Raw genomic sequence first — 5,488 nt, forward strand, 5'->3', positions numbered from 1 at the left:
TCTGACTAATCTGCCAAGTTTTAGATTTTTTGGAGTTGATTTGAGCAGGTCGGAGTGGTCCGGAGGGCCAAACCAGTAGCTGCAAAATCTGTGCATCATTTTTCTGATATAACCGCATCTGCGGATTTATGACCGCAGATGCGCTCACGCAAAAGCGTTCAAAAATTGCAAAAGCAGATATATGAAAGAACATCAGATAGTCTCATTCAAACAAAGAAAGATAGGTAATGGACTCTATCCAAGACTGATAATCACAGAAGCGGCCAGTCAGCCGCATAAGCGAAGCCGCAGATGCAGAATAAAAACCGCAGATGCGGAAATCGAGCAGGTCTTAAATTTAAAACAATTTTTAGATGCCTTATTTGCTCAGGTAATCTCTGCATACTGTTTCCCCCGGCCCTAACTCCCCCAAACTCTAACAAATCTCCAAAACTTCACTATTCGTGAACTCTTCCTCTCTTGCACAAGACTCAGGTAATGTCCTCTGAATCCTCATCCACTTCTTTTCTCTTGTCTTTCTTTCTCTTTTCTTCTTCATTGCTAGCAGCCCGCATTTGTTTTATTTTATTTTATGTGAGGTTTTTATATTTTCGATTTCATGGCTGTTAGTTTTAGGATGTGAGGGAAATTGGTTGAGAGATTTCATGTTTGTGTGCTGTTAGTATTAGAACAAAATTGTGGGAAATCTGAGTACCCAATTTGTTTGAACAAGAGGTCTTTTTCAAGTGCTTACAAGATGTTCGACAAATTGTTTAAAAGAAACTCTTGTTAAACACTGTAAAATCGGTCTCAATTGAATCATAATCTCATGAACTGCACTAATTTAGAAGTCTTGAGTATAAATTAGGTGCCAAAATTGGGATTGAGAATCAGAAAATGAAAAAAAATCTGGGCAGTGAAGAAATTGACGAAATCTGCAGATGCGGTCACATTTGCGCAGATGCGATGTCGCACCTGCGATAAAATTTCTGCAGATGCGATTTCTGGAAAACTGGGCAAAACCGCAGATGCGGTCAAATTTTCGCAGAAGCGAAACTGCTTCTGCGGTCACTGTTCCGCATATGCAAAAACTGGGCAGAAATGCAAATTCCAGTTGCTTTGCAACAGTGCCTTCCCGGGCCCGTTCAACCTAATTTTTTTGTTTGTAGGGTTTTGAATTGCTTAACATGATTCTATCGCCCGACTGACTTTGTTTTGATTTTGTGAAGGTACTTTGATTGAAAATGGACCCAAACATGAGCGGACAACAACATGAAATTGAAGAAGAAGTCAAGGAACCGTATGATGAGTCACGCTTCATGTCAGCTGCTTGTGAGCGTAGATATTTGGACGACCACGTCAATAGAAGGATAGTGCTTGAAAAGGGGATTAATGAATAAAAATTGGCTGAAAAGCTCCCCGATTTCTATGCTCGTCTCCATACAACCGGATGGTCATGCTTCATTCCCACTCCATGCAAAGTTAATGAGGAGTGGGTTCGTGAATTCCATGCCAACTTAGGCGCACAGATTTTGCCAACCCACAAATCGTCATCAGAGGAAAATTGGTGAGGTTTGGGATAGAACAAATAAATGACACTCTTGGGATTTCCAACTATCCAATGGAGCCGGTGCAAGAGAAAGATCATTGTGAAAATAGGGAATGGCTTGTCTCAAAACTCTACCCTCCTAGCTTGAGAGCCAAATGGGGTAACCGGAGAAAAGGTTTGAGATCAATTGACTTCACTGCTGAAGCGAAAATGTGGCTGTATATCCTTTGCAACAGGGTGTCTCCTTGTGGAAACGTCTCGGATGTCTCCTACACCAGGGCATTGATCATTGCATGCCTCCTGGACGACATTTCTGTGAATGTCGTGTACTGTATCCTGCGGGAGTTGAGGGAGCATCTGCGAGACAAGGATGCAGGGATGATGTTCCCTTCACTGATCACACAGCTATGCACGAGAGCAGAGGTTGAGGTGCGTGGCACCGATTGTTGGCTACCAGCTGACAAACCTTTTCACCCGCTGAGAGTGATTGGAAAGGGTAGTGCAGTCAAGAGCAAAAAAAGGAAAGTCACCACCATGGCTGCTGGTTCAGAGTCCTCTTCACAAGCAGCTGCACAGGGACCATTCGGGATGCTAAACTCCGAGCTTGCATCTATTCAGGAGTTAGTGTCACAGCTTCCGAGTGGGCCATCATCTTCCCAGCCTGGGCCTTCATACTTCTCCAGGGACGAAATGCAGGGTTACTTAGAGGTGCAGAAGAGCCAGAAAGATTCTCTTGAGAAGGTGGCAGCCAGTGTCCAGACTTGAGGGAGCTTACGACACTTTGGCCAAGGTCCATGCTGATCTTCAATCAGACTTCGAGAAGGAGAAGAAGAAGAACAAGAAGAAAGGCAAATTCATGATAAAAATGTGGAGAGGCATAAAGGCCATATTCAAATGGGGAAACCCAGGCATGAAAATACCAGTGGCGGCCAAAGATGATAGCGAGGAATACTCCTTCATGTTAGAGACTGCTTGTGATGGTGATGATGATGATGCTGAGGAGACTGATGATGATGAGGCCACGAGCGATGCACAACATTGATCTGCCGTCCTCCCATAGTCTGCTAGTCTGATGCAGACCTCAGGGAGAACCTCAAACTGTTTATGCTTTATATTTGATATTGCGCAGTGAGGACACTGCAATGTCTTTGGTTGGGGGTGGCTGCAGGAGTATACTTATTCATACTTTGACATTGGTGTGCCCTTGGTGGGCCTATTTTGTTGCTATGGATATTGTGTGCCCTTGCCGGCCTTATTATTGTGCTGTTGTGGATATTTTGTGCCCTTGTCGGGCTATTTTGTATAGCAGGTGCTCTTGCCGAGCTTGGTGTGATTAGTCTATTTCTATTTTTCTTTCATTATTTATTTTCTTTAGTAGCTTGTTGTTATTAGTATTAGTGCTCTTATTTTAGTATTTTTTTTTCTAGTAGTTTTGTTTTCTTTTATTTTTATTTCCTTAAGTACTATTTCCTTGGGTTTTCTTCATGCTACGGTTCTTTCCCGAGGAACATTTTTGAAGTGAACCGGGTGACTTTTCCCTATGATAGATGGCGTGACAACTTTCTTAAGGGAATTAGTCTTGTTTTTTTAGGAGGAGACTTTTGGATTATTTGGTACTAATAAAATTAGTCTCTTGTATGTGAAGTGTGAATTAAGAANAGGAGAGTGGTCAGGGATCTGACAAGAGACCTCGTCATTCAGGTGGTTTTAGTGGTGCCTTGTCTGGAGGCACCGGTACTTTTGGTAGGGGCCATCCTCCCAAGCCATATCATTCAGCGCTTCGGGCATCCCATGGTGCTTCGGGGAGACCTGGCCCTTATGTGCCTCATTCTGGGCAGCTAACTCCTATTAGTGCACCCCCTATTCAGAGTTATTACCGTGGTCGTCCGGCCCATCCGCGTTAGTCTCAGCTTTAGCAGCCACAATAGCCACAGCACCGGGAACGAGGATTTAAGTATGGTTGTTTTGGGCATATCAGGAGGACCTATCCGAGATTATGGGGAGGTACACCATAGTTGAGTTCTCGTGCCATGTTTCCAGCACCGGTTGTATCAACGCTCGCTCAGCTAGCTTGAGGTAGGGGTCAGCGAGCTAGAGGTAGAGGACAGTCCGCAAGAGGTGGAGGTCAGGCCGTTAGAGGTCGAGGCCAGGCCGCTGGAGGTGGAGGCCAGCCAACAGAAGGTCGTCCTAGAGATATGGTTCAGAGTGGTGAGGCCCATCCCTGATGCTATGCTTTTCCAGCCAGGCCTGAGGCTGAGTCATATGACGCGGTTATCACTGGCACGGTTTTAGTTTGCAGTAGAGATGCCTCAGTACTATTTGATCTGGGTTCCACTTATTCCTACGTGACATCCTATTTTGCTTCATATTTGGTTGTGCCTCGTGATTCTTTGAGTGCCCCTGTGTATGTACCCACCCCTGTGGGATATGCTATTATTGTAGATCGCGTTTATCATTCGTGTGTGGTTACCATTGGGAGTCTTGAGACTCGTCTAGATCTCCTACTTCTTGATATGGTCGACTTCGATGTTATTTTGGGAATGAATTGGTTGTGACCTTAGCCTTGCTGGGGTTTCCTCGATTGGAGTGGAGAGGGATTCCAAGCAATTCTACCAGCAGGGTTATCTTGTACGTGAAGGCTCGACATATGGTCGAGAATGGGTGTTTAACTTATTTGGCTTATGTCTGCAATTCTAGTGCAGAGGTTCCTTTAATGGATTCAGTAGCGGTTTTTCGTGAGTTTCCAGAGGTGTTTCCTGCAGACCTGCCGGGGATACCACCCGACAAAGATATCGACTTCTGTATTGATTTGGCTCCGGACACTCAACCCATTTCTATTCTGTCAAACTGTATAACCCCGCTAGAGTTAAAAGAATTAAAGGAGCAGTTGCAAGATTTGCTTGACAAGGGCTTCATTAGACCTAGTGTCTCGCCCTGTTGTGCGCCCGTGTGGTTTGTGAAGAAGAAGGATAGATCGATGAGGATGTGCATAGATTATCGATAGTTGAACAAAGTCACCATCAAGAACAAGTATCTATTGCCAAGGATTGATGACTTATTTTATCAGCTTCAGGGTGCCAAGGTGTTTTCAAAGATCGATTTGAGGTGTGGATACCATCAGTTGAGGATTAGGGCATCCGATGTCCGTAAGACAGCTTTTCAGACTTGGTATGGGCATTATGAGTTTCTAGTGATGTCATTTGGGCTGACAAATGCCCCAGCAGCATTTATGGATTTGTGTTCAAGCCCTATTTAGATTCCTTTGTGATTGTGTTTATTGATGATGTCTTGATCTACTCCTGCAGCCAAGAGGAGCATGAGCAGCATCTTCGGATCGTTCTTCAGACTTTGAGAGACAACCAGTTATATGCTAATATTTTAAAATGCGAGTTTTGGTTGAGCTCAGTCGCCTTCTTGGCGCACGTTGTATCAGCAAAGGGTATTCAGGTGGATCCTAAGAAGATTGAGGTAGTCAAGAACTGGCCTAGACCCACATCAGCTACAGAGAACCAGAGTTTCTTGGGATTGGCGGGTGATTATCGTTGGTTTGTAGAGAGGCTCTAATCAATAGCAACCCGGTTGACCAGGTTGACCCAGAACGGTGCCCCGCTCAGATGGTCAGACGAGTGTGAGGCGAGCTTTCAGAAGCTCAAGATTGCTTTGACTACGGCGCCGATGTTGGTGTTGCCCAAAGGTTTAGGGCCTTATACAATATATTGTGACGCATCTCGTATTGGACTTGGTGCAGTATTTGATGCATGGTGGCAAGGTAATTGCATATGCTTCACGAAAGCTGAAGGTTCACGAGAAGAATTACCCCGTTCATGACTTAGAGTTGGCAGCCATTGTTCATGCTTTGAAGATTTGGAGGCACTATCTTTATGGCGTGTCCTGTGAGGTGTTCACGGATCATTGGAGTTTAAAGTATTAGTTCAAGCAAAAGGATCTCAATTTGAGGCA

The sequence above is a fragment of the Nicotiana attenuata genome, unplaced genomic scaffold (assembly GCF_001879085.1).
Source record: "Nicotiana attenuata strain UT unplaced genomic scaffold, NIATTr2, whole genome shotgun sequence".
Classification (NCBI taxonomy): Eukaryota; Viridiplantae; Streptophyta; class Magnoliopsida; order Solanales; family Solanaceae; genus Nicotiana; species Nicotiana attenuata.